General features: G+C 47.2%; 1 long non-coding RNA gene across 1 annotated transcript; it reads right to left on the bottom strand.

Moving 5' to 3' along the window:
- Positions 1–1,504: 1,504 nt before the first annotated feature.
- LOC119954444 lies at positions 1,505–16,211 on the bottom strand. The gene is made up of 2 exons (XR_005458247.1): positions 16,077–16,211; positions 1,505–2,109 (listed from the first exon to the last, which is right to left on the bottom strand). It is a non-coding gene; the product is annotated as an uncharacterized LOC119954444 (long non-coding RNA).
- Positions 16,212–19,252: the final 3,041 nt, after the last annotated feature.

Raw genomic sequence — 19,252 nt, forward strand, 5'->3', positions numbered from 1 at the left:
GGCCAGTCACGATCGCTAGGCCGACCAAGGATCGGGCATTGTTCTGTTTTCCCCCCAACTCCAACACTCCCATGATTAAATTAGCCACGGACGTTATTCGTCCAGATTCACAAGTGAAGAATACCATGTTTGGGTGCAGTGCTGGAGAGGAGCCTAATGTGTTTCAGCAATTGTGAGAAAACTGACCAGGAATACGGAAACATCCATGAAAAATGTGGAGGGAATATTTCTGCTGTTCCCATCGGCGGGATCTTCCAGTCCCGCAAATGGTGACCCCCAACCCCACCCTACCCCCGCCACAGGTTCCCCGGCGTTAGAGAGTGTGAACAACAGGAAACCCCATTGACAGCGCTACAGGACAGGAAGATCCCATCGCTGGTCAATGGATGATAGTCTCCACTGCCACAAAACACCCGGGGGGAATCCCAGCCGGGGGGAATCCCAACTAGGCACAGTTTTTTAAAAAAATATGGTCAGCAGGGCAAGTCTTTTTATGGAGCATCATGCTCAGCAGAATTAAAGAATTGGCAGAGTTGGCTAAAGGCAGAAGAGTTAGGCTCTTTGGAGACTTTCAGAGTTGAAAAAAAGGTCGGAAGCCAAGGCACTTCTGGCTGAGTGCTTGTCACTGAATATAGAGAGGGCGAAGGGAGATCACTGTCAACATGCAGTGCCGTGTGGGGGTTCGGCCATCCTCTGAGTGGGGGGTCGGGGTGGGGTCCCTGGTGTGTGGGATAAGGGTTGGTGCCAGGGGAACATTGACACTCAAGAAAACCACAGGTAGAAAAGTGGAGGAATTGGATTATCACATGGGACTGGAAGAAGTAAGTCGGGTAAAGCTATGATGGAATTTTCAAGCGAGAACCTGGATTTTGACTGGGTGGTATTGGGTGAAAATATGAGTATCAGGGAAATAGAACTTCATGAATAGGTACTTGAGTCTCCAGGCTTTGACTGGGTTGGATTTATGTTTGGTGGAATTCAGAAGGTTACCTTTGGAGAATTTTAGTCTGGAGATGGCAAGGCTGTTGTTGACGGTTTCAGCAGCAGTGAATTATTATAATGTTGGAAGTGGGCACCGCTTACATAGGTTAGGCATCGAGGCTGGAATTCTCCGGTCAAAGCGATTCTCTTTTCCTGCTGGCAGCACACTCCTGCCGGTGGGTTTCCCGGTGGCGTAGGGCGGCTTGTCAATGCCATTGACAAGCGACGGGAATAGAGAATTCCCCTGCCAAAGAAATGGCACTCCACCAAGAAACATGTGATTGGGGGACAAGAGAATCCAGTCCATAGACCATTAAAAGCTCAGACATGCCCTGCCCATGATTCTTTGATCAAGTACCCTGGCAGCATGAAATTCATGCACAGACAGTGAAACTGAAAGGCCTATTTGCTGTAACAAAACTTCAAAGCATCCTGGGAAATACATTGCTAATGCTGAACAATTTCTTTTGCATCTTGTCAATAAACATAGAAAGCAAACAAAAGCAAAACAAAACAGCAAAACTCCATTGGTTTCAATCTCAATTAACTTGTCAAATCATTTTTATTTTTATAATTAAAAAACCCAAAGAACTCCAGATTGTTCATTATGTCACAATCCTTACAGCAGTCATTAGTGTAAGCAGCTGACTTTAAAGCTGTAGGTACAACATGCCTGTGGAACCTGGTCTGCTCATCAGGAAACTAGACCGTGCAAGGAAGGAGCCAACACAGGATCATTATATTTCTCGTCAGGATTCTGCACTTCATCTTAAAGCTGAAACCACTTGGAATAAATGTGAGAAATTGGAACTTGTTTACAGATGTGTCACTTCTTTTTGTTTAGCTCAACTGTCAATCATCACTGAATCCAAACCGGACAGCAGGAGTGATGTTTACAAAAGTGACAACGTTGACCACTATGGAATGATTACAGTGCAGAAAGAAGCCATTCAGCCCATCGTGTCTGCAGCAGCCAAAAGAAGAGAGAGGAATAAAGAAACGAGACGCTCATTTTAATCCCACTTTCCAGCACCTGGTCCGTAGCCTTGCTGGTTACGCACTTCAGGTGCAGATCCATGTACCTTTTAGACAGAAAATGCTGGAAAAACTCAACGGGTCTGGCAGCATCTGTGGAGAGAGAAACAGAGTTAACATTTCAAGCCCGTACAACTCTTCTTCAGAGCCTTTGAAATGAGTTGAGAGCTTCAGCCTCGACCACCAATTTGGGCAGTGAATCCCTGATGCCCACCACCTTCTGGGTGAAAAAGGTTTCTCATTATTTCCCCCCCCCCCCCCCCCCCCACCCCCCAATCCTTCTACCAGTCACATTAAATCTACGCCCTCTGGTAATTAACTCCTCAGCTCGGGGAAACACGTCTTTCCTATTTACCCTAACCCGACCCTCATAATTTTGCACACCTCAATTCAGTTACCCCTCAGCCTCCTCTGTTTAAGGAAAACAACCCTATAGCCTGGAAGCACAGACAATTCATGGATTAGAAACAAGGGGCATCTCACCAGAAACTCATGGGATAGATTTTCATCAGCACTGGCTGGACCTGGCAGGGTGGCGAGCTTACTGTTTGCTGAATCCAAACTAATTTCTGCAGGAGAGTCTAAAGTTGGAGTTAGGCCCTTCATTTATGAGACCCAATGCCTGTTTTAGGTGGCACTCAGGGGACCAGTGGAATAGCCTTTAATAATATGGCAACATCAATATAGTCCCGGTGCATTTTTCATAGATTAGTCTGCAGACCTCCAGTGTTTTGTATCCGGAATAAATGCCTCATTTGATGAGAACACTTGTGAGATTCATTGTTCAGTTCACAGAGTTCCTCACACAGTGACTTGACACAAAGCCACAAGCTTTGGGTGTAATGTTCTGCTAAAGCCCGTGGGCTGAGTATACACATACAGGAAACACTAGTACATTCCTCGTGTCAAAATATCTTCCCTGGGTGTAAACACTCTGTCAATTTTATTGCACCAAGTTGATGTGGGGAGAAGAATTTACAGCAATGTCTGTAACATGTGTAAACACTCGAGACACTTCAGACACTTTATATACAGTATCTGCGTGATGCATCTACCAACCTGAAATGTGTACTTCTGTCAGCTGCCTTGACAGGGACGGGAATGAGGGAAATGTAATCCATTACCTCCCACAAAAAAATTGGGTCAATGTCATTTCTTTTGTATAGTCTCCAACTAGGACTCCACTCCAGCTCTAAAGAAGGTCCATATGGGCTGCACAGCAGTGCAGTACTGAGGGAGTGCTGCATTTTTAGAGGTGGCATTTGTCAGGAGGGATGGTTATACCCATCTCCAATCTTTCCTCTCTATTCAAAGTAAAGCAAGGGAGTTTTTCCTTGTTTTGTGGCCAATATCCCTCAATCAACATGATTAAAACCAAATATCTGGTCATTGGAATCCTGCTGTGAGCAAATTGATTCACGCAAATTGCGATTCAACACTGTGAAAGTACTTCATCGGTTGTAAAGAACTTTGGGATTTCATTCGGTAATGCTAGGTGCTTTTGTAAATCCAACTCCTTTCTGTCTTAATCTTACAGCAATAAAGTTATTCTTCACACCCTCTGACAATATAATGCGAAGTGAGTCATTAATGGTGCCACTACCAGTAAAATGAGGTTCAGGGCAGGGGCAGAACCATTTGAACTGATTCAAGAATCCTATCAACGTTTGAACCCATTACAGATTTCAATTAGGATCATGCACAGGGCGCTTCTTAAATGATGCCACATGTTTCCGGAAATTCAGGTAAGAGCCCACCTCTATTTTCCCGGGAAGCCATGATGCAATTCCTTGAAGAAGGATGTCCCAGAAACGATGCAGGGGGACTCCACCTTGTCCCTGAGCAAGAACGTCACTGGAGGCCGGATTTCAAGGTATGTGGGATAGTCTTCAGGTCAGCCAGCCCCCAGTGAGAGGACGAAGGAGAATGATTAGGAAGCCCCGGGGCGTGGGCAGTGGGGAGGGCAGGGGACTATTCAAGCTTTCTGCAGGGGCTGTGGTGTCTTATATTGGGTAGAGGTTGCTCATACGGGAAGGACTATCCCCACCAAGCCTGCAGTCAATCTGCCAGAAAATGGCATGGCCAATAACTCTTGTCATTGTTATTTTACCAGCAGTGGAAGGCGTGGTCATTAATTGGCTTCAATTGGAGCGATGGTGGGTGGGCCCCCTGACACCTACCCTGTCCAGTGGGTTAGCTTGGCAATGGGAACAACACCTGCCCCCTGCTATCATACCCTAATTTTACACCCACTGACTGCCAACATACTCCCAGGGACGTACCATAATTCTGGCCACAAACAAACGCACACACGCATGTACAATGCCAATTACAGCTTTTATATCCGGTATGTATAATAACCCTCACGAGACCATGGGGACACATCGATCAATCTCACCATGGGACTCGTATAATGCAAACTCCCCCACTACTGGGCAGAAGCCCACCCAGCTGGGCTTCCGAAATTTTCCCTTTAAAAGCCGGCTCAGACCGGGTCAGAAATTCCAGTAATGTCGATTGGGACTGTGCACTGTAACTGCGTGGCAGCCTTTACTTTAAGTTTATGAATTAAATGTTATTTAATTTACCTTCTTGGGCATTCTGAGTTTTAGTTTTGTGTTGCCAGATTCCCTCCACGACTCTCAGCAGCCAGTGAGAATGCTGGAGTAAGTTTACCGGATCATTGAACCAGGCACACCCCAATAATAACTCCTGAACCAGTGCCCCAACTCTTATTCCTAAACCAATATAAAAGCACTAAACTCGACTCATGAGAGATTCTCTGGCCATTTTCGCCAGTCGGATCTTCCAGTCTCGCCAATGGTGAACCCCCGGGGGTTTTCCGGCAGGAATGGGTGCATTCAATGGGAAATCGCATTGACAGCGGCGGGACCAGAAGATCCCGCCATCGGTCAATGGCGGGTCACCTCCCACCGCCGATAAACACGCCGCGGGAGGCATGCATGAAATACGCTTGGAAAACATGCTGATTTAAAATGGCTCTTCTTGTAAGTTAAACTATGCTTCATTTATGTTTCACTTTTCACCGTTGGACCATAGTAAGGGGAAATGTAATATTACTTAGTGATTGACAATTAATCAGATAAGGTATAATTATAACATTGTTGGAATTCCCTTTAATTGCTGTGAGCGACTCAGGTGACCTCCTAAGCTACAAAGGTATTTCCCCAGCAGTTTGCAATGTAAACTCCTGCAATCCAGTCAAATCTCATTTATTTCCAGTGAGACTCAATCACATTAACCCGTTTCCATGTGTTTCTATTGTAAAAGATAAACCCGACTCCACTCATTCCTATGGTTTTTCAATCAGTCTCACTGTTGATCTGACCACTGAGAAAGGTCTGCTTTGACAATATCTGGGCCTGAATGTGTGATTGCGCGCAATTGCATGCTGTCACTCGGCATTATATGCAATGCATAAGATGCAATGACTTGTGAGATATTTTGTATCATTCTACTCATCATCAAAAGGCTTGCATTATGCTGCTTTTTTTTCCATTGAATTTAGCAAGTGTAAGTTACCAATCCTGGGATGTATTCTGAGTCCCAGAATATTGATCATTTAACTGGCAGAGATTTTATAGACTATCATTATATACTAACTTCAAACTCCAGCATCTTGTGGAAAACAAATATATTTTCTTCCGATTTTATTTCTCCTTGTACTCCTTCATAAGTACAAAAAATACTTTGAAGCATGACAGATGAACTCCAGATGCAAGAATTTTTACAGATTTTAATACAACAACACTCGGATAAAACAGGCCCTTCCTATTTGTCACACACTGTCACAATTTTGCAATGCCATCGGTATTGCGCACACGGCAATATTATGGTAACTTTAATGTAGTAAAATTCCAAGGTATGTAATGAGGTAAAAAGAGGTGTTTCGCAGGCTTCAGCAACACTCAGTTTGACTATTCGAGTCTAGGTGGGTGACTTTACTGTGGAGGAATCTTGGTTTTGTCCAATCAAGACCTCACCTCATGTCCATTCCTCTGACAACCGGAGCAGAACTTGAGGATTCCAATCCTGCACTGAACTGAATAGAACTTTTCCACCTGTCATCCTGCCCACCCACCCTTCCCCACATCATCTCCCCCACCCCCACCTTTAACTGCACTTACACTAAATAACTGTGCATCTGCCTCTCTTGCCCATATATGTGTCCCTCTTATCAATGTATCTATTCACCTCAGTCAGAGTACCTTCCCCATCCTCATCAGAGGGTCTGCCTGCCTATACCATGTATCTGCCCTGACCCATTCAAAATACCTGTTTCCCTTGATCAGTGCACCTCAGTCCTGCCCCTATTCAATCTCTGAACTCATCCACTATTTTCCAAGTGCTGTCCATTAAGGTATAATCTATTCTCTGAAATTGTTTAGCTGTCAATGGGCAGCCTGGGTGGATGCCTGTATTAATGGGATTCAAAGCAGGTAGGAGTTTGCATAACTGGAGCTTTTCAATTGTTGAAAGTTACCGGATTATTCATAGGCTGTTTATGCTTACTCACGGTGAGAATTTTTGCTTACTTAGAACTTAGAACAGTACAGCACAGAACAGGCCCTTCGGCCCTCAATGTTGTGCCGAGCCATGATCACCCTACTCAAACCCACGTATCCACCCTATACCCGTAACCCAACAACCCCCCCCCCCCCCCCCCATTAACCTTACTTTTTTTTTAGGACACTACGGGCAATTTAGCATGGCCAATCCACCTCACCTGCACATCTTTGGACTGTGGGAGGAAACCGGAGCACCCGGAGGAAACCCACGCACACAGGGGGAGGACGTGCAGACTCCACACAGACAGTGACCCAGCCGGGAATCGAACCTGGGACCCTGGAGCTGTGAAGCATTTATGCTAACCACCATGCTACCCTGCTGCCCCAAATTACTCACGGTGAGAATTTAGGCGGACGGGGCTGGAAAACTGCGGCGAGCCTTTCACTGCCTTCGGTGGGGAAATCCCACAGGAGGATCCCACTCGAGGGAGGGGCCACCCTTTGCCTTAGCAGGGAAAAGGTTAGGTGAAATGTATGTCCCCTCCCGCCAGCGGGACCTTCCGGACCCGCCAATTCCATCCACAAAGTCCAACCATGACTGACGTAATCAAAGAAGAAGCAACAATGAGACCTGGCTCCATGGTCAACTGGCCGGGAAATCTGAGCAAACTGATTTTATCGTCTTTAGAGAAACACAAGACATGGTTAAAAAAACACATACAAGAGAATCCGACACCAAAAAAGTAAACATCATCCAGGCATGTTACAAAATGACTTTCATTTTAGCTTACAATGATTTAAACATTAAAAAGTAGAGATAGAAATGACTGAAAATGAGAAATTAAAGCATCAAATGCTGGATATTTCCATGCAGCTTTCAAAAGTAAGACTGATTTAAATTTCAATGTGAGAATGGGCCATTGAGAAAGAAAATTATTCAGAGACAGAATTCCAACCACTTTATATTAATAGATAAAATATATATTTAAATACCTCAATATATAATGGTTATGAGCGGGATGTAGGACGGCCTGATAGATGAGAGATGCTGATAGATGCTAACTAGCGTCAGTTAAATTTGTTCCCATCAAACATAACCTTATTTTATTTTTTATCCTTAGCTTGGGCAACAGCAGTAATTACGGCTCCTGTTATTATAAATCAGGCTTTTGGGATGACTTTGATTACTAACACTGGATTCATGATTTGTATTCAAATTAGCGTTATCAATTTTGTGGCCATCATATTGAGCAGTAAGAAGGCCTCTAGCAGCTGCCTATCCACTGAAGCAATGAGTCGCAACTCAGTACAAGAGACATTTATCTACAAAAGAGCAGCTTAGGGGAAGAAATTGAAATGTTCACCCAATCAACATTTTTATTCCAAATTTCTCCAGCGTCCCTCTTTCTTCTCTCAGTAGTCTCCACACTCTGCTACGTCTGTTTCTTCCCCCCTTGAAGCATGTTTCAGCGCGATAACCCGTTCACACTACCTGAGTGGCAAAAATGATCCCAGGAGCACAACTGGGCAGTAAATTAATTCAAATTCACCAGAAAGATTGTTTTTCTTCCCCAGTCATTTGGTTTCGCCCGGATCCTCTGAGTAATAGAAAATCTTTGCAGTTCAAAAGCTGAGGTCAGCCAGTGGATTGAGACAGTCACAAGCGGTATGAAATTAGATTTTCAACATCAAGAGTGGTGGAAATGTGGCCATTAATATTCAATGAATTTCAAATACAATCCATGGCTGCAGTGTATTTGAGTCTGGTCGGGGCTTCTCGTTCGGTTTGAAACGATTTGCTTTTTTAACAGTGCATATTGAAACTCTGCATGTTGGTGGTGGGGGGATGGGGGGTTGTATTACAGGAGGAAATCTATAGTTTTCTCCTCTCTGCTCCTGTACATCATTAACAGGATCATGACAGCTCTCTGGTATCTCACTCAGTTAGCCAATCTTTCCAGCTTAGCCTGGAGAAAAGGGGCAATTTTTAGCTTCATTTGCCATTGTGCTGATCTGGTAGAGCAGAGTTTGGGCGCAATCGAACGGCCTCGGACGCCCGACTCGGTGATCCAACGAGGTGGTAAATCTCATGAGAGGCCTCTCGGAATGCCCCCTGAGGCACATTTGAATATGTTGGCCCGGGTGGCAATGCCAGGCTGACAGGAGCAATGCCAAGCTGGCAGTGTCAAGGTGATCGAATGCCAGGTTGCACCTGCCAGGGATCGGGCCTGGGGGTGCCCTGCCATTAAGAGGTGGGGTGAGGGAGGGCTCAAGGATATTAAAGGTAAGTTGGGGCAGTGGGGGGGTCCAGAAGCTGAGGTGGGGATTCTGAAAGGAGTCGAGAGATTGGAGCAGCATTTAAAAATGGTGCCCCGATCTCTTCCTGCTCATCAGTACAGGAAGTGAGATAAGCTCGGCCTCAGTGGGGTGTACTCGACCACGGCCAGAAAAAGACAACAGAGTCCCGTTAGATAGCGGTGCCATATTCAGAGCTGCCGGTGTCGAGAAGGACCCAATTATAGGTGCCCAAAACGATATTCTGTTTTTTATGCATTAAATCGCGCCTTTTATGTTTTTAATTCATCCATGAGATATGGATATCACTGGCTGGGCCATAATTTAATACTCTACTCTATTTCCCTTGAGAAGGCGGTGGTGAGCTGCCTTCTTGAACCATGGCAGTCCATCAGGCGTCGGGCACATGCACTGTGCTGCTAAGGAGGGAGTTCCAGGGCAGCAGGGTGGCGCAGTGGGTTAGCTCTGTTGCCTCACGGCGCCAAGGTCCCTAGGTTCGATCCCGGCTCTGGGTCACTGTCAGTGTGGAGTTTGCACATTCTCTCCGTGTTTGCATGGGTTTCACCCCCCACAACCCAAAAGATGTGCAGGCTAGGTGGATTGGCCACGCTAAATTGCCTCTTAATTGGAAAAAATGAATTGGGCACTATAAATTTATTTTTTTTAAAAGGAGGGAGTTCCAGGATTTTAACCTCGCGGCAGTGATATTTCCAAGTCAGGATGGTGAGTAGCTTGGAGGGGAAATTGAAGGTGGTGTTGAGGCAGTTATCTGTCAGTCACCTGAAGCCTACTTAGTGGCACAAGGGTGTTCATTGTATTCTTCTGTTTGAAGCTTAAATAGTGTGAGTCACCCTGGTTTAGCTGAGTTCTATAGAAGGGACAGGCATCAAGCGCACACTCAGTAAGCTATGCACGTCAAGGAGGCACATACTGAGTGAGACACAGCCAGAGTGGAAATTAGAACTTGATAATTTGGTGCAGTGAGGTAATTCGGTGCAGAGTGGGAAAAGGTGCTTTTCCCCACAGTTTTGTTTTCTTTCTTCTGCCTTGTAACTGTTAATCTGTAGGGAGAGTACCAGAGAGCATCCTGGTAAGGTAAGTGATTTTTATTACCTTTTCAAATTGTGTTGGGGGAGAGATAACTGAAGTGACATCACAGTAAAGCTGTGACCAGATCGGCACTTCTGTGGATGTGAAAGAGACTCCAGGATGGCATGTTGCCTCCCTGGTGCCAGGGTCCAGGATGTCTCAGAAAGGGGAGCAGGCATCCTGAAGGGGGAGGGCAAACAGACAGAGATTGGGGTACATATGGGTACTAACGACATAGGAAAGAAGGAGGATGAGGTCCTGCAGCAGGAGTTTAGGGAGCTAGGCAGAAATTTAAAAGACAGGAACTCTCGCATTGTAATCTCGGGATTACTCCCTGTGCCACGTGCCAGTGAGGCTAGAAATATGAAGATAGAGCAGCTAAACACATGGCTAAACAGCTGGTGTAGGAGAGAGGGTTTCAGTTATCTGGACCACTGGGAGCTCTTCCGGAGCGGGTGTGACCTGTATAAGAAGGACGGGTTGAATCTAAACTGGACAGGCATAAATATCCTGGCCACGAGGCTTGCTAGTGTCACACGGGAGGGTTTAAACGAGTATGGCAGGGGGGTGGGTACTGGAGCAATAGGTCAGAAGGTGAAAAAGTTGAGGGAGAACTAGGGAATAGGGCCAGTATGGCTCTAAGGAAGAGCAGACAGGGAGATGTTGCTGAAAACAGCGGGTCTGGTGGCCTGAAGTGCATATTTTTTAATGCAAGAAGTATAACAGGTAAGGCAGATGCACTTAGAGCTTGGATTAGTACTTGGAACTATAATGCTGTTGCCATTACAGAGACCTGGTTGAGGGAAGGACAGGATTGACAGCTGAATGTTCCAGGATTTAGATGTTTCAGGCGGGATAGAGCAGTGTGTAAAAGGGGTGGTGGAGTTGTGCTACTGGTTAGGGAGAATATCAGAGTTGTACTGCGGGAGGACACCTCAGAGGGCAGCGAGGCTATATGGGTAGAGATCAGGAATAAGAAGGGTGTTGTCACAATGTTGGGGGTCTATTACAGGCCACCCAACAGCCAGCGGGAGATACAGGAGCAGATAGGTAGACAGCTTTTGGAAAGGAGTAAAAGCAACAGGGTTGTTGTGATGGGAGACTTTAACTTCCCCAATATTGACTGGGACGCACTTAGTGTTCGGGGCTTGGATGGGGCAGAGTTTGTAAGGAGCATCCAGGAGGACTTCTTAAAACAATATGTAGACAGTCCAACTAGGGAAGGGGCTGTACTGGACCTGGTACAGTAGTCCCCCTTTATAACGCGGGTGTTGGGGTCCAAGACAGCCACCCGCATTGCATCCGAGCCACGGATATCCACGATGGGGGTTTTAAATTTATTTAAAAATCTATGCATGCGCTTCCCATTGTGAGTCTACGGGGGGCGGGGGGGGGAGAGGTCAGACCCCCGTAGACTCACAATGGGAAGCGCATGCATAGATTTTTAAATAAATTGAAAACCCCCATCGTGGATCTAATTAAAACAACCCACAGAAACTTACCAGGAACTTACAAGGTCTTGCTGTCTGCACCCCATCTGCCGCACGCGCTGCATGTCAGTTTCAAAGGCTCTGCACTATCCACTTCCGGACGCTGTGTGAGCTGCTCCTCTCTCACTGAATCTCAGTGAGAGAGGAGCAGCCGGCAGTGTCAATTTCAGCCGGCAGTGTCAATTTCAGCGGCCGGCTCACTTTGATACGGAGAGGGAAGCTGACAGTTGGGGTCCATAAGCCCCCCCCCCCCCCCCCCCCCCCCCGCCGTATATCGCGAACCGCGGTATTGCGGAGCGCGGTATAACAGGGGACTACTGTATTGGGGAATGAGCCTGGCCAGGTGGTAGAAATTTCAGTAGGGGAGAATTTCGGGAACAGTGACCACAATTCAGTAAGTTTTAAAGTGTTGGTCGACAAGGATAAGAGCGGTCCTAGGGTGAATGTGCTATATTGGGGGAAGGCTAATTATAACAATAGTAGGTGGGAACTGAAGAACCTAGATTGGGGGCGGATGTTTGAGGGTAAATCAACATCTGACATGTGGGAGGCTTTCAAATGTCAGTTAAAAGGAATTTAGGACCGGAGTGTTCCTGTGAGGAAGAAGGATAAATTCCGCAAATTTCGGTAACCTTGGATAACGAGAAAAGAAAAAGGAAGCCTTTGTCAGGGCTAGAAGGCTGGGAACAGACGAAGCCTGTGTGGAATATAAGGAAAGTAGGAAGGAGCTTAAGCAAGGTGTCAGGAGGGCTAAAAGGGGTCACGAAAAGTCATTGGCAAATAGGGTTAAGGAAAATCCCAAGGCTTTTGACACATACATAAAAAGCAAGAGGGTAGCCAGGGAAAGGGTTGACCCACTGTTGGACAGGGGTGGGAATCTATGTTTGGAGCCAGAGGAAATGGGCGAGGTACTAAATGAATACTTTGCATCAGTATTCACCAAAGAGAAGGAATTGGTGGATGTTGAGTCTGGAGAAGAGTGTGTAGATAGCCTGAGTCATATTGAGATCCAAAAAAGGTGAGGTGGTGGGCATCTTGAAAAATATTAAGGTAGACAAGTGAAATGAAAAAATGAATGAGTCCCCAGGGCCTGATGTGATTTACCCCAGAATACTGAAGGAGGCAAGAGAGGAAATTGCTGAAGCCTTGACAGAAATCTTTGAATCCTCACTGTCTTCAGGTGATGTCCCGGAGGACTGGAGAATAGCCAATGTTGTTCCTTTGTTTAAGCAGGGTAGCAAGGATAATCCAGGGAACTACAGGCCGATGAGCCTTATGTCAGTGGTAGGGAAATTACTGGAGAGAGTTCTTCGAGACAGGATCTATTCCCATTTGGAAGCAAATGGACGTATTAGCGAGAGGCAGCACGGTTTTGTGAAGGGGCTGTCATGTCTCACTAACTTGATAGAGTGCTTCGAGGAAGTCACAAAAATGATTGATGTAGGTGGAGCAGTGGATATTGTCTATATGGACTTCAGTAAGGCCTTTGACAAGGTCCCTCATGGCAGACTGGTACAAAAGGTGAAGTCACACGGGATCAGAGGTGAACTGGCAAGATGGATACAGAACTTACTAGGTCATAGAAGGCAGAGAGTAGCAATGGAAGGGTGCTTTTCTGATTGGAAGGCTGTGACTAGTTGTGTTCCGCAGGGATCAGTTCTGGGACCTTTGGTGTCCGTAGTATATATAAATGATTTGGAGGAAAATGTAACTGGTCTGATTAGTAAGTTTGCGGACGACACAAAGGTTGGTGGAATTGCGGATAGAGAAGACTGTCAGAGGATACAGCAGCTTTAGATCGTTTAGAGACTTGGGCGGAGAGATGGCAGATGGAGTTTAATCCGGACGAATGTGAGGTAATGCATTTTGGATGGTCTAATGCAGGTTGGAATATACAATGAATGATGTGGAGATGCCGGCGTTGGATTGCAGTGAGCACAGTAAGAAGTCTTACAACACCAGGTTAAAGTCCAACATGTTCATTTCAAACAATAGCTTTCGGAGCACTGCTCCTTCCTCAGGTGAAAGAAGAGCTATGTTTCAGAAACATATATATAGACAAATTCAAAGATGCCAGACAATGCTTAGAATACTTAGAATGCGAGTATGTACCACGTACCTGGTGGGTGTGAACACCACCCACCAGGTACGCGGTACATACACGTGCGACTCGGCCAACGTTGTCTACCTCATACGTTGCAGGAAAGGATGTCCTGAAGCTTGGTACATTGGTGAGAATGAATGAACGGACATCGCGTGATAATCACCAGGCAGGAATGTTCCCTTCCAGTCGGGGAACACTTCAGCAGTCAAGGGCATTCAGCCTCTGATCTCCGGGTAAGCGTTCTCCAAGGCGGCCTTCAGGACGCGCGACAACGCAGAATCGCTGAGCAGAAACTTGTAGCCAAGTTCCGCACACATGAGTGAGGCCTCAACCGGAACCTGGGATTCATGTCGCATTACATTCATCCCCCACCACCTGGTCTGGGCTTGCGAAATCCTACCAACTGTCCTGGCTTGAGACAATTCACACCTCTTTAACCTGGGGTTACCCCTATCTCTGGATCTATAAAGACTGAATTACCTGCAAATGCTCGCATTCTAAGCATTGTCTGCCATCTTTGAATTTGCATGTGCAGTGGCGCCGGCGCCAACGCGCGCATGCGCAGTGGCCTCCTTCAACGCCCCAGCTCCGACGCAACATGGCGCAGGGCTACGGGGCCGACGCATAGGTAAGGAGGCCTCAGCCAGAGAGGCCGGCCTGCCAATTGGTGGGCCCCGATCGCGGGCCAGGCCGCATCGGAGGCCTGACCCCCCCCCCCCCCCCCCCCCCCCCACAGGCCACCACCCGACCCTTCAACGCTGAGGTCCCACCAGCTCAGAACAGGTTAGAATTGCACCGGGGGGGGGGGGGGGCGGCGTAGAGCTCCCCACGACTGCCGCCGCGCCAACCACGCCAGTGCCCATGGCACCGATTCTCCGATCTGCAGAGAATTGCGTGCTGACATTGGGGCGGTGTGGCTCGGTCGCGGGGATTCTCCGGCCTGACCCAGGGCTGGGAGAATCCCACCCTGTGTGCCAGTGATCGAGAAAATGAATGTTTAATGTAGTTGATGGGACATTGATCATGCTGGATACTTTTACCTGGTTTGTAACAAGGGCCGGGATTCTCCCCTACCCGGCGGGGCAGGGGGGCCCGGCGTATTGGAGTGGTGTCAACCACTCCAGCGTCGGGCCTCCCCAAAGGTGCAGAATTCACCTTTAGGGGCCAAGTCCTCACATTGAGGGGCTAGGCCCGCGCCAGAGTGGTTGCCGCTCCGCCGATAGGCGCGAACGGCCTTTGGCGCCCTGCCAACTGGGGCCGAAAGGCCTTCGGCAGGCGGCGGAAGTCCGTGCATGCGCCAGTGCGTCAGCGGCTGCTGATGTCATACCGGCGCATGCGCAGTGGAGGGGGTTCTCTAACGCCCCCGCCATGGTGAAGGCCATGGCGGGGCAGAAGAAAAAGAGTGCCCCCACAGCACAAGCCTGCCCGCCTATCGGTGGGCCCCGATCGCGGGCCAGGCCACCATGGGGTCGCCTGCCGACCAGCGAAGCGCGATTCCTGCCCCCGCCGATTCCCGGGTGGCGGAGAATTCGGGCCACGGCGGGGGCGGCATTGACGCCGGCCCCGGGCGATTCTCCGACCCTGCGGGGGTCTGAAAAATCCGCCCAAGCTTCTTAAGTGTTTTTGGAGCTGCACCCATCCAGGCAAGTGGAGGATATTCCACTATGTTACTGACTTTTGCCTTGTACATGGTGGGCAGGCTTTGGGAAGTCAGAAGTTGAGTTCCCATCACAGAATTCCCAGTCTCGGACCTGCTCTTGTATCTGTAGTATTCAGTTAAGTTTTTGGTCAGTGGAAACCTCCACAGAATGTTGATGATGGGGTATTCAATGATGGTAATGTTTAGACTGCCTCTTGTTAGAGATGGTCATGGAGTGGGACATTTGGGTGGTGTGAAGGCTACTTGCCACTTATCTGCCAAAGCCTGAATGCTGTCCAAGCTTTGCTGCATATCATGGAGACTCAGGATGCCTCCAAGAGGGAGTCCTCGGTCCCTCACAAAAGGAACAAATTCATCAATTGCAGAGGTGCCAACCATGACTCAGTGGTCACATTCTAACCTCTGGATCTGTTGGGTTCCGGTTCCACCCCAGAGGCTTGAACACTGAATCAAGGCTGCCACTCTGATGCAGTACTGTGGGCACACTGCACTACAAGGGATGCCCTCTTTCAGATGTGATGTTAAACCATGTGACGGCTTCCCTTCCAGATGATCCTACATCTTTCTATCAAAGAAAAGCAGAGAAATTCTCCTGGTGTCATTTATTGCCCCAAAACAACATGATTAAAGCAGATTATCTACTCATTTACTTCACTGCGGTTTGGGAAACATTCACAGACCACAGAATCATAGAATCCCAATGCAGAAGGCCATACAGCCTAGTGAGTCTGCACCGGCCCCTGCTCCCTACCTAGGCCCAATTATCCTTGTAACCCCATCTAACCTAGCCTAAGGGGGCAATTTAGCGTGGCCAATTCACCCAACTACCCAGAGGCATTGTTGCCCGTAACTGGATCTCTTCACTGACTGTCAAGCAATGTGAAAATCATTACCTGATAACCAATCTTTCTTCCTTTTCTATCTCCTCATTGCTCTTTATCACGAGCCAGTGGTTCACCCTTGCGAACTGTGGCGGTGCCAGACAGGTCTGCTGGTGCTAATATGGGTCACACCTAATATGGAAGCAGCCTAACTGAGCCAGGATCAGCCTGGCTTAGTGTCACGCTGAATGTTACACTTAGCCACAGGGACACAGCACTGCTAATTCCTTCATCACATGATCCCGAATGCTTCACGCTGCCATAGATAAAGGCATTTCACAGGCAGGCATCAAACGCTTACAAGGAATTATAATTCCTTTTTATTATCCTTTAGGGATGTTTTGCTGTATTTTTACACTATATTCATTTAATGAGAGCTGATAGCGGTAATTTTTTTTGTCTTCACTACTCCCAGCGCAGTGTTTTGTGTGCTGGAAGACAGCAGATACACTTGTTAACCCATTGATTGTGCAACTTCACCAGTGCAGATTCACTGCCCTCCTCCCTCCTCACAGGATTAGCGACTCCACTCAGCTATTTCTACTCTATTAGTCCCATCGCCACTCATGGTTTCATCGAAAGAAAACAGCATAAATAAAAGTGGACAAAAGCATTACATAGGACCATAATTCTTTGTTAAGGGTTTTATTTTCCCAAAGGGTTACCTGTTTCTTCAAGGGGTTAAGTGAATACACCAATTAATACGTTGTCGACACATAAGGTATGCATTTGAGTAGGCCCAAAGGACAGGACCGAGGTTCACTCCCATGAGATGGAGCATCTAACCCAGTCAGATGAGAAGTGACTGACTTGACACCCAGTGCACCGGCAGGCAGGCCTGAGTGACAGGTAGCCCTCAGGCTTTTGCATATAATCACAGCCAACACGATTATACTTCAGAATAGCCATGAATTTTTATCACCAATTATTTCACTAACGGTGCATCTCATAACAGGCTGGATGGGCAGCAGACTGTCAGCTGGGATTTTACTATCGCAAATCAAGCAGACCATCCCTCTCTCCCTCTCCCACCCCCCTCTCTCTCCCCCTCCCCCCCCCCCCCCCCCCCCCCCGCCTCCAACTCCTCCCTCCCCTCAAATCTGGAAGGAAGTAAAATATAGCATTGGATCGGCATTACGGCATCATTGTGCCATTCTCTGAAATTACGGAAAGTGAGGCAGGCGCAGACCCTTTGCCGTTTTGAGGTGAATCATGAACAAGCTTGTCAGCGACCTAAGTTTTCAATTCCCACTGCATTTCCCAGGCACCGGATGTGAAATAATTTGGGAGTGTTTTACAGCAGCTATGATGAGGTGGGGAAGGGTGGAGAAAGGGCCGACTGCCAGAACCAAGCCTGAACATAGCAGTCGATTCTGGTGGCTGAAGGTAGCAGTACCTGAATGTCTTTGAAACTACTTTTAATTTGAGCCTTCAATATAAAATAAAGACTGGTTCTGAGAGTAGGGCGACTTTAAATGTGTAGCTGTGGCCTACTTCCTATTTTCAGCATTACTCCCGCTGCATGATGTTCTGGCCTACACTCCCAAATGGGCACTGAAGAATGACTAGGGTAAGAGTAGGGCCAGTCAAGGACAGTAGTGGGAAGTTGTGCGTGGAGTCCGAGGAGATAGGAGAGGTGCTAAATGAATATTTTTCGTCAGTATTCACACAGGAATAAGACAATTTTGTGGATGAGAATACTGAGATACAGGTTACTAGACTAGAAGGGCTTGAGGTTCATAAGGAGGAGGTGTTAGCAATTCTGGAAAGAGTGAAAATAGATAAGTCCCCTGGGCCGGATGGGATTTATCCTAGGATTCTCTGGGAAGCTAGGTAGGACATTGTTGAGCCTTTGGCTTTGATCTTTAAGTCATCTTTGTCTGCAGGAATAGTGCCAGAAGACTGGAGGATAGCAAATGTCCCGTTGTTCAGGAAGGGGAGTAGAGATAACGCCGGTAACTATAGACCAGTGAGCCTTACTTCTGTTGTGGGAAAAGTCTTGGAAAGGTTTATAAGAGATAGGATGTATAATCATCTGGAAAGGAATAATTTGATTAGAGTTAGTCATCACGGTTTTGGGAAGGGTAGGTCGTGCCTCACAAACCTTATTGAGTTCTTTGAGAAGGTGACCAAACAGGTGGATGAGAGTAAAGCAGTTGACGGGGTGTATATGGATTTCAGTAAAGCGTTTGATAAGGTTCCCCACAGTAGGCTATTGCAGAAAATACAGAGGCATGGGATTCAGGGTGATTTAGCAGTTTGGATCAGAAATTGGCTAGCTGGAAGAAGACAAAGGGTGGTGGTTGATGGGAAATGTTCAGACTGGAGTCCAGTTACTAGTGGTGTACCACAAGTATCTGTTTTGGGGCCACTTCTGTTTGTCATTTTTATAAATGACCTGGAGGAGGGCGTAGAAGGATGGGTGAGTAAATTTGCAGATGACACTAAAGTCGGTGGAGTTGTGGACAGTGCGGAAGGATGTTACAAGTTACAGAGGGGCATAGATAAGCTGCAGAGCTGGGTTGAGAAGTGGCAAATGGAGTTTAATGCAGAAAAGTGTAAGGTGATTCATTTTGTAAGGAATAACAGGAAGACAGAGTACTGGGCTAATGGTACGATTTTTGGTAGTGTGGATGAGCAGAGAGATCTCGGTGTCCATGTCCATAGATCCCTGAAAGTTGCCACCCAGGTTGAGAGGGTTGTTAAGAAGGTGTAAGGTGTGTTAGCTTTTATTGGTAGAGGGATTGAGTTTCGGAGCCATGAGGTCATGTTGCAGCTGTACAAAACTCTGGTGCGGACACATTTGGAGTATTGCGTGCAATTCTGGTCGCCGCATTATAAGAAGGATGTGGAAGCTTTGGAAAGGGTGCAGAGGAGATTTACCAGAATGTTGCCTGGTATGGAGGAAAGATCTTATGAGGGAAGGCTGAGGGACTTGAGGCTGTTTTTGTTAGAGAGAAGAAGGTTAAGAGGTGACTTAATTGAGGCATACAAGATGATGAGAGGATTAGATAGGGTGGACAGTGAGAGCCTTTTTCCTCGGATGGTGATGTCTAGCACGAGGGGACATAGCTTTAAATTGAGGGGAGATGGATACAGGGTAGATGTTAGAGGTAGGTTCTTTACTTAGAGAGTAGTAAGGGCATGGAATGCCCTGCCTGCAACAGTAGTGGACTCGCCAACACTAA

Source organism: Scyliorhinus canicula, chromosome 19 (genome assembly GCF_902713615.1).
Source record: "Scyliorhinus canicula chromosome 19, sScyCan1.1, whole genome shotgun sequence".
Lineage (NCBI taxonomy): Eukaryota > Metazoa > Chordata > Chondrichthyes > Carcharhiniformes > Scyliorhinidae > Scyliorhinus > Scyliorhinus canicula.